Genomic DNA, 10,668 nt, shown 5'->3' on the forward strand with positions numbered 1-10,668 from the left:
ATTTGTTTTTGCATTTTATCGTCTAATTGTTTCGTGGAATCTTCAAATGTGTTTTTATTTCATCTATATGTTAGCTGCTTTATCGTTTCAAAATTTGTTTGCTTGTTTTCCAAGTTGCTTTATAAGTGCAACTCAAGGTCTGATTTTATTTTGTAAGTTTCCTTTTTGGTTGAAAATTCTTCAGTTTGTCTTTCTCCACATTTCATTATGTAGGCCAGACTATCGACAGTTAAAGAAATTCATGTTTTACAGCTAACTGAAATAGTTCATTGTCACCTTTTATTCAGGCTTTCTTTGAAACTTGAACCCATCATACAATCATGTTGAAAGGTAAAATTAGAACCTTGTTAGTTGTACAATAAAATTAACAAAGGGCCAAAAGAGATGAGAGTATGATATGCGATAATACATGATAAAGAAAGGTAATTAGATATTTTGGAAGAAGAGCGACAGCAAGCCTTATTATAAGTACTATTTTAAACAAATGGAATGGAGTAAAAAAAACTATTGTATAAATTAGAGAACAAAGTATAGAAATCATGTAGACTAACTACTTAACTGGAAGTTACAACCAAAATTAAATCAACAAAACATTGCATCTAATCTTATACAAGTTTAAAAATTGCTTGGTGTTCCATAAATTGTATTTTACGAAATTTATTCACATTTTACAAATGTTTACGAAACATATTTTCATTTCGAAAATGATGTAACGTTTGTTATTCTGTATGTCACCTTTAATTTTTCTCATCCAGAACAGTTCACTTGGGAAACAAAAAATGTATGTATGTATGCATGTATGTATGTATGTATGTATGCATATATGTATGTATGTATGTATGTATGTATGTATGTATGTATGTATGTATGTATGTATTAGCGTTGAACGACATTTCAACACTTTATCTCTAAGGATGAGACAGGTATGTGTGTTGATATGTGATTTACACGATATGCGTTTTGCTTTAAAAGGGGGATGCCACATTCTAATAGGGGTTTACTTTTTAAGGAATGTTTGTCGAAGTTTTCAATCAATCCAATTTCGACATGACTACTGCTCGAATGCTTGGATCCAATATGGTCATCACTAATCGATGTCATGAATACTTCTATCTCATCCGGGTAAGTCCCATAATTTTTTAAAAAACTGACCTTATAAAGCCTCTATTAAAAAACTGACACCTGACTTTTAAAGACCTACCGCCTGTTTCCATCCTCTCATTCATTAAAAAGCGTAGTAAAAGTTGTTCTATCCCATCTTGTATCATTTGAATTAAAATAGTCTTTTAGCAATGTACAATCTGCTTATAATCCTCGCCATAGTACTGAAACTGCCGTTCTGAGATTAGTTAAATACATCCAGTCTGCTTTGTATAGTGAAGTGTTAACAGTTTTCTCCTTCCTTGACTTGTCTGCGACATTTGACACAATAGACCATGATATATTATTTCGCCATCTCCAGCTTGTATTTGGTATTCCTACTTAGTGAAATTGTGTCAGTAAATGGAAAATATTCCAGCCCAAATGATCCACGTTTTTATATTCCACATGTTTCTGTTCTAGGCCCCGTTCTTTTCATAATATAGACTCAGTCGCTTAGAGGCGTCATTGATCAGCATCTGGTGTCTTACCAGTTGTACGCTGATGACATTCGTAAACTTTAATTTAGCGGCCTAACTGAAATTGATGCTACCACCTGAGGCATAGAAATGTGCATTTCCGACGAGAAGTTATGAATAACATGTAAAAACGCTGGAACTGAATGATGATAAAGAACTGAAGCCATCGCGATCATCATCGAAGACTTCCTCATTCACATGCCTGACCTCATGCAATAAAGATTATAGATATCAAAAATACATTTACAGTCAGTACGAAACCTATGTGTCATTATCTTTAGAGTACGAAGGACCAAGTACACATCTCACCCGCTTTGTAACCTTCACTGTCTATCCGTTTGATCCAGAATCAAACACAAAAATCTGTTCACTATGCCACATTTCGTCGATTGGCTGCAGTCCAGTATATCTACCTGACGTTATGCTTGTGTACATCATATCAAGACTTCTGATACTCGCATTCTCATTTATCCACTGTTGAAATGTAGTCACACGGACACCGTTCTTTAGTGTACCAATGCACAACTACGAGGAAAGAATTACAAATAAATCTTAGACACAAGGACACTGGTCTCATTAAAAAAACTCTTAAAACGCACATATTTCTACTGCTACAACTGACGTTTAGACTTAATAATGTATATGCCATGATTATTGTGAGCAGGTATTTGTTTTGTAATTTCATGGTGGTTGTTTTCGCAATCTTGTCATTTGTATATTTTAATGATATTTAATATTGTAATGCGTCAAGAGATTTAAAGATAAGGCGCTGTACTAAATATACCTTATTATTATTATTGTTATTATTACGTCAATGATTTTTCTTCTCCTGTGTCCAGTTAGGAGTATGCGGTATTTAGTCAGATTTTCAGTTCCTGGATTGACATTGAATTGTTAAATGACCTTTCTTCGTTTACTGATGCTGTCTTTGATAGGACGATACTACTATGATTTCATGATACGTTTAGGAAGCTTTGTAGCATCCTATTCCCAAGATCATCAAGGATTTATTTGCAAATATGGGTACTTGATCAGCTACATTGTCAAACCTGAGTTCTCGAATTGGAATCGTACAGGGACTGTAAACTTATCCAATCTGTGCTTTGTTTTAGCTTCAATGTCTGTTCTGGCCCTTGAGGTTTGGTGTCTTAGGTTTATTGAAGAGCGATGACCAACACATAGATCGTAGTCAGCTTCCAAAGAGAAGTACATGGAAGGAGATCGATTACATAAAACAGAAATGGATCATGTAGATTTACGAAGTACGATTCAAGTGTGGTTTAAAATAGTCTTACGTTTCCTTGGCTCACAGCATCAAAGAGTATGACAGTCGTTTAAGTCGAGTGAAACAAATGTTATTGGAAACTCTTCAATATTAATTAGTTTAACAGATTTATAATATACGTTAAGAGTATATATTAATAATATTTAATATATTCGTTAGTATGACTGAAAGCGCTGTTTCAAAAAAGAGGTGTAGCAATGTATATTGTGTTACTTCTACATGTATCATTAAAACAACTCTTGAAATAATAGTAGAAAATTCTGAGAAAGGCGTGGCAAGATGTAGACCTAATAACTTCTGATCCTTATATGAAAACTTATAATCTTAGATCTGGTGGCAAATACATCCTGCCAGTTACTCTAGTTGATGGTTTGAATCAAAAGTAGAGCTTTGTGGTATTTGTGGCATCCGTCCAGGTATGGCGGCATGTGAAGCTTAAATACTTTTTATAGTATGGGTTAGAAGTCTTGTATTTATTACTTTGTTTTTGCTTACAAACATTGTTGTGGCGCACTGGGCTAGGCTGCATAAAACCCAATTTGAGGTTTTCATCTTTAGCTGTTTTCTTGTGTAAAACCAAATAAAGTATGGTTTGATACTGGTCTGATATACAAATGTTTAATAAACTATACTTGTTTTGTGGTTTGTAGGTTGTTGGTTTATGCAGAATAGAAGAAAATATGTCGATTAATGCCTGGGCTGTGACGCATATAATCGACACGACGTATAAATACAATGTTTATAATGGATGCCTGTGGAATTATTGACGACGATTACATACCAGTCATCCGTACATCTAGAATTTCTAATTATGTTAAAAATGAGTGGTCCAGAAGTGTAATTAAAAATTGCAAAATGGCTAAGACTTAATGATGTAGTGATAAGTGCAAACATTTTGGTGGTGGTGGTGCACAAGTGACAGCCTGGCTTCAAACAGGATGCTATCAGTTTGAATTGAGTTGTCTTGGATCGAAATAGCTATCTACTATTTTGCTAGATTTTCATAAGGGAATGATAACGAACAACATATAATATTCAAGTTCAAATTGTAAACTGGAAATCAAGAAAAATAAAAAATCATTTACTGAATGAACATTATAGGAACAGAGTATCATAACCGATCTATAAACCGAACTATAATCTAAGCCAATTAGCATAAAATATCAGAACAAACACATGCAATGGATTGCTAGGTAACGAGCTTTGGAAGTGTTGTTCAGTACAGAGTTTATATTGCTACCATTCAGGAGGAACATTACTTCGAAGATATCTCCTGTAATTTCTGTGTCAGACTGTATATCGGTATGTATTCTGTCTGAGAATAACGTGTGAACGTTTTCGTATTTGTATCATGCGAAACTATGCGATAAGTGCAGGCAACCAGTTTTAATGTTAAACATTTCTTGCGCTTTCGAGAAATAATTACGAAGATTTTAGAATTGAATAATTTTTTTCTGACATACTTGTGGAATACGTCTTCTTATTTTATATTACCTATTATGCAGCAATCATAGTTGATCTCTGTGCATTCATATTTGTCTTACACTTGAGCATGATTTTCTGTGTTAATTTATCCTTTCTTTTTGTCAAACCTGTTTCAATATTACATCGAATACATCATCGTCGTCATCATTCACGTTGTCGCAGAATATGCCATTGCCAGCTCCATTCATGCAGCAGTCAACAATAACATCACTAATGTAACGACCACTACCATCATTGTCATGATCTGCGTCTTATGTCAGATTCAGATAGTCTACACAAAGGTAATTCACTAGCTATGAATCTCAGCAATTATTTCATTGATATCGACTTTGCAATGATTCATTTCAGTATGACATGCCCCATTCCATCAACGCAAACATTTAAGATCCCCTCGCGAGGAACAGACATGTTTATGCGTCCCCTTGCTAGCTGAAATATTGACTTATTTATTTTTCCCGAAACGTAAACATAATGTTCTGTACACTTTGTGGGTCATTTTAACACGTGGTTCTTGAGAATAATCTTTAATTTCCCTTTCGCCGTACGTGTCAGTACTATTCTGTTTTAAATCATATACTAGCTCAAACCACTAAGCCGTTAATTAACAATACTAGTCGCACATAAGTGTAAAATTGTAAGGAATGATAGGTCATAGGATCCATCTTATAAGTCAAGGTAAAAGGCTGAGCTGTTGGAGCCTTTCCGATTAGTTTATTCAAGTGACTTGAAGTATAGATACATCCTGAATACACGGTGAAGAGCGGCGAAACGTTTCAAGGAAAGTATCACTATGGTAAAACAAAATGTTATAAAAACAATGCTAATCATATCTCTCATAATATTCTTGTTGCTATGGAATCTTTGTGTTATTCAATTAAGGACTGACTGTTTAACTTTTAAATTCCGCGAAGTGCGAACCAAGAAAACGTTGTGCAAATTTTGTATTATTCTCTTCGCGTTTCTTCGGTTTATACTTCGTGGAATTTAAAAATACAAGAAGCCAATCCTTATAATTAAATTCAACAGCATAAATAGTTCAACAAACTCATAGTTTAATAAATTATTTTATTTGATCGTATTTTAAAATTCGTTCATAACGCGCAACAATACAGAACAGTGAAGATTCCTGGCATATATTTACAGCCAATGAGAGAAAAACATTATCTTGTTAAAGCCACACACAATTCTCAATTACAAATGAGGTCACATTTTCAGTTACAAAATCGAAATAAATATTTTTATCATAGAAATCGCCACCCATAAAGAATGTGTCCTTTTGTTTTCTCAGGCAAATCACCATTTTATTCTTAATTGTCATCAGTTTTTAGGACTGTATACAAATCACCGTGGAAAAATGCGATTTCGCACTATGCCCGTCGTGTTTTCGCATCAAGATATGTAAGCAGACGCTGTTTATTTATTCATTTAAAGTGCTACTCATTTGCAGCATTAGCAAATATATCTCGTTCATGTGAAAAAGAGGAGAGCTATTTGGTTCATGGATATAAATTTTACGCTAAGAGACTATACAGACTTTTAGACATTATTTAGTACTTTATATGTCAGACATTTTGGTTAACCATACATGGTTAAATCATTGCACTTCTAACGCGAAGGTTGTAAGTTCGAATCCACCTCTGGCCACAATGTGTTTATCTCCTTCATTTTTTAATTTTTTCTTTCTTCTACAAAACAAATTTACAATCTCGATATTGTAACGGTAGATGCCGCACATCGTATTATGGACAGCTAATATTTATTACTTGACGAGAAATATAGGCAGGTGTTAAAAGACAGAAAGCTGATCTTGAGACTTGGGACCCTTTACCTGTAGTGGTATTAGCAATGATATCTAGTAAATGGCAATTGCAAATGTAGGCTCTTTGAAAGATAAATCATTTTAGAGGAGAGGTCTGGAAAGGGAGAGGGAAGGTTAAGGGTTTGTTTTTTATAGGATTATACACTATAGTAAATTTCTATGAGTTAGAGATTGCAAAATATATTCATTTCAGATCAGAGTCAAGATGAGGTTTGCTTCGATTACTGTCATTCTCATCTGTATCCTCATGGCTCGAACGGACGGGCGACAGTGCTGGTACAGGTTTGGCCGTTGTTATGACAAGGGGGACCTAAGGGGGAAATGTAGCGATTGGGGCGGCACGTGCTATCGAGTTAGTGGCACGCTGGAATGCAGGTGCAGTTCTTTTCAGAATGCGTTCGGCCTCGACGAATCTCCAAGTATTTAAAGAAGAATGGATAGGGTGTATCAGGATTGAAATGAAACGAACGATGACGTTGAAAAAAATACAGTTATACATAATCAATCTTTGTATTTCTTCCACTCCCTCCTGCAACAACGTCTTGAGTGACTAAAATGTGTACAATGCCTTCGGCCTGGACCAGGTTCCAAATACACGAAGCAAACATGGACTAGAACGATAAAAACGGTAACGTGTTATGCAGATGTTTCTGTGTAATCAATCTTCTTTTATGCGTTCTTTCTTGAAATGACTATTTCCGTGATTAATATAAGGGGATATAAATGATGTATTACACATTTATCATTTCTAATATATATATGCACAGTTTGTTGCTAGGAAAAAATTGGAACATGTCCGAGAAATTTTTAGACATGTGATACAAAAATAAAATGTTCTCTGATCATTGATTTTATTTTGCTATTTAATATACATGCAAGCAAGTATGTAATGGTTTGTATAACTTATAAATGCTACATTATTAGTTACGCACTCATTTTTGTTTTCTTGAACATTCTATGCTACCTTAAACTTTGAAACGATTGAAAGTCTATTTTCAGGATGATCTTGAATTATATTTCTACCAAATAATTTTTAAGATGGATATATTGATAGCAAAACCTTCGTTAATGAAGTATAGAAGACGACGAATAGTAATGTCAAAACTTCTCAAGGCACACATTTCTTTTTCATTTGGAAACTAATGGCGGATATATTTGGGAAGTAGTTTAGTAGGGGTATTTGATTCTTTTCTATTTGATACTCGTTGACCTCAGTTATAACTTATGTTCAATCAGTATTCTTATCTCTGTCCTTAAATCAATTAATTCATTCTACAATCGTATCCTTCTATCTATGGATTTACATATCAATCTATTTATATCTATCCTCACAGCATATCATTTGCCAAGATATACATGTCTGTGTTCTTCATTTTTTCATATAAATGTAATTGCTTTACACTAGCTCAATGGTCAGTGTTTTGTCCTGTTTTGGAAAGTAAACTTAAATAAAGGTGTCAATATGTGGATCAATATATGGGCCATATACTCTATGTGACCTAGAAAAACATAGCTAGATTATTGAAAAGAGTTCTTGAAATTAATTGACCAGATCTATAAAACGGCTTTGTCGCTTTTGTATACAATTTTTGGTATGCGGGACTTATTTACCTACTATATCTAATATATATATATATATATATATATATATATATATATATATATATATATAACGAGTCGTGCCCTTGAATCAATGGGTTGATGTTCTCATTTTACGAGATTGTTCTTCCTGGCGCAATCGAAATCGGCTGTCCTACTGAAAAAAATGCAGTGATATTACTGGTGACTTATGTATAAAACTTGTTCGAGGTATTATTGTTATCTGTCATTCTGAGAATAGTGCATATTAAATAACGCACAAATAGGCTACATTTATGGATCAGTTTGCTAAAAGTTTAATCGCGTTAAGAAATTAACTTTACATTTTTCAGGATCTATGAGGTAATGAAACTTGAAAATCTAGTATACGCCATGCATGTACGGCTTTTGAGTTGCAGAAGTTCGAACTGTATAATTATAAATAGTTTAAAGAATAGTAGCAACGTTTGAAACATTAAAGAATGTTACTACTGTTTAATCATAGTTTACAAATATTTTCCAAACAGGTACGAGAGATGTACGAGTGTTATGAAACTAATAACTTTTAGTTTAGGTCCGCACCACACGATGCGATCGTTGTTAGTCTAAACGACTGTTAACAAAAGCTTGGCAATTTGTTAGGTGTGAAAGACAGCTCAGTTACGTTTTAAGATTAAACAGAAATATATGTTAACATTTCTAAATTGTCCCCCAAGTTCAATTATGCGTGGTATAATTGCTTATATTACAATTTCTTTATCTGCCGACTAATTTCTCAATTATTTAAAGCTGTTCATCCTCCATTTAACTGAGAATCAACATTTGACTGTTAACTCAATCATTACAGAATGAAATGTAGTTACCTAAAAGCCAACGATATATACAAAGTCATAATTAGAATATCAAATGGCTCAGTGCACAGACGGATACAAAACCATGATTTGAATAGGAAATGGCCCAGTAAACAGATTGCTACAAAGTTATAATTTTAATATAAAGTGATACAGTAAAGAGTCGGGTAAAAGGTCATGTCCAAAATGTGACATACAGACAGATTTGTTGAGCTGTATTTATTGCAGGTTTGTGAAAATAAGAAGAAATGAACCAATCTAAAGATATAAAATAAAAATAGAAAATATATCTTAGGTTAAGATGGTTATAAGGAATGCACAGGACAACAAAAGCGATGACAAAGAAAGCACCGTAATGAATATCACGAGCTAACATACTGAAATGATGAAAACCAGAAGAAAGAAACTTATCAAGATATTTTATTTACGTTGTGTCACCTTAGGCATGACACTGAAACTAATTCACCCTGGACTCACTTATGTTGCAAATACCGTAGCTTCAGAAAACTCGAAGGTTTCAATGATGACCTTGATAATGACCAAAACATGCCATTAGCATGAGACTCTTTTAAATTAATAATATTCAGCTAACCGGGGATATTTATCTTGACAAATTACGAATGTGTACAGAGTTGTCTTTTATACGGATACGAGGATAATTCATTGCAATAACTCTTGCTCTTTCGCTTTAACGAAATTCTAAATTGCAAATATGACTGTCTTTCTTAGACAGGATGAAATCGGTTGAACTTGGATGAGTCGACTGGGATATTCATGCACTTGCGACTTCCAACTAAACTACATTTCCACCAGAGCAGTATTGCGTCACGGTCTTATATCAAATCCCTGACAAAACCATGTAAACAAACTCAGACTAAAGAAAGAAAGAAATAATTTCTGAAGTAACAGGTACGAAAAATAAATAATCGTATTGTAAACTGGCCCCATTTACATGTATTGACTCAAAGCTATCACGTGAGTTTTTCAGCTATTAGCGTTCAGTAAAAAAAAACATATGGATATATGTGTGAACTAAGCGATTCTGGCTTGTGCTGTTCTTGACATAGATATGAGTACAAACTTTATGTTCAGATGTGTACAGTGTTGGACGAAAATTATACATATGCCAACATATTATATTATGTTAAAAAGCATATTAAAAGTATATGGGTCAGTAGAGTAAATCATCTTTTTTTCTCTGATGGTTTTTGGTTATGCATGGCATGTTCAATAAATTGGTGAAGGAAACAATTTTTAACTATGTTGAGACAGCATCTATATGATTCATCCTTACAGATCTGGCCAGTTAAATGCTACAAAATATTTTTATTATAGTGAATATAAGTCGTTATTGGGTATTGATAAATATTTAACATTTCATCTACCTGTTATTTTCAGAAAATTATTTGCATCTTTTCGATGTTTCAAACATGATTGGATGATTGAACAATGAAGACACCCTACCATTGAAAGAGATCAAAGGCTTACAAATAATGTCTTAAAGAAAATATTAATTGTGAAGAAGATAAATATCATTTTGTATGTGTATGTACTTCTTATGTCGACGAGATGCATTGTATCAACCCTTCATAAGATAAACGAATAAGTTGACTGTCCTCTCAGCCTTATTACAAATGTTTCAAAATATTTGTATTTTGTTTTTAAACTAAGAGATCAGCTGTTCAAATCATCAATATCAACAGCTGAAATAAACGTTTGTCACCATACGGTTTATGGCGCACTGTGTATTATGCTCTGTTTTATTATATTTTTGTATTATAAGCTGGAGGCCTACAGTACTGAATAAACTAGCTTTTCTGTTATGTTCTATTTTGAAACTGATATGATGTATGTACACCTCACATCGTTGCACTATAGCATCTAGATAGTGTTGTACTAATGCTCGGCTAAGAAGAACTAGCCACTATCAGCAGTGGACAAGACGGGTTCAAGGCAATTGTCACATAAGGAAAGAGTTTGCATTTGTACTCTGAACATCATTACTTATCACAAATTACCAAGTCAGAAACA

At 33.6% G+C, this 10,668-nt stretch overlaps 1 long non-coding RNA gene across 1 annotated transcript; it reads left to right on the plus strand.

Moving 5' to 3' along the window:
• Positions 1 to 3,807: 3,807 nt before the first annotated feature.
• LOC149771988 (uncharacterized) lies at positions 3,808 to 7,053 on the plus strand. Its single transcript, XR_016418036.1, has 2 exons — positions 3,808 to 4,206; positions 6,402 to 7,053. It is a non-coding gene; the product is annotated as an uncharacterized LOC149771988 (long non-coding RNA).
• Positions 7,054 to 10,668: the final 3,615 nt, after the last annotated feature.

The sequence above is a fragment of the Sinohyriopsis cumingii genome, unplaced genomic scaffold, assembly GCF_028554795.1.
Source record: "Sinohyriopsis cumingii isolate HCF-2022 unplaced genomic scaffold, ASM2855479v2 utg001527l, whole genome shotgun sequence".
Taxonomy (NCBI): domain Eukaryota; kingdom Metazoa; phylum Mollusca; class Bivalvia; order Unionida; family Unionidae; genus Sinohyriopsis; species Sinohyriopsis cumingii.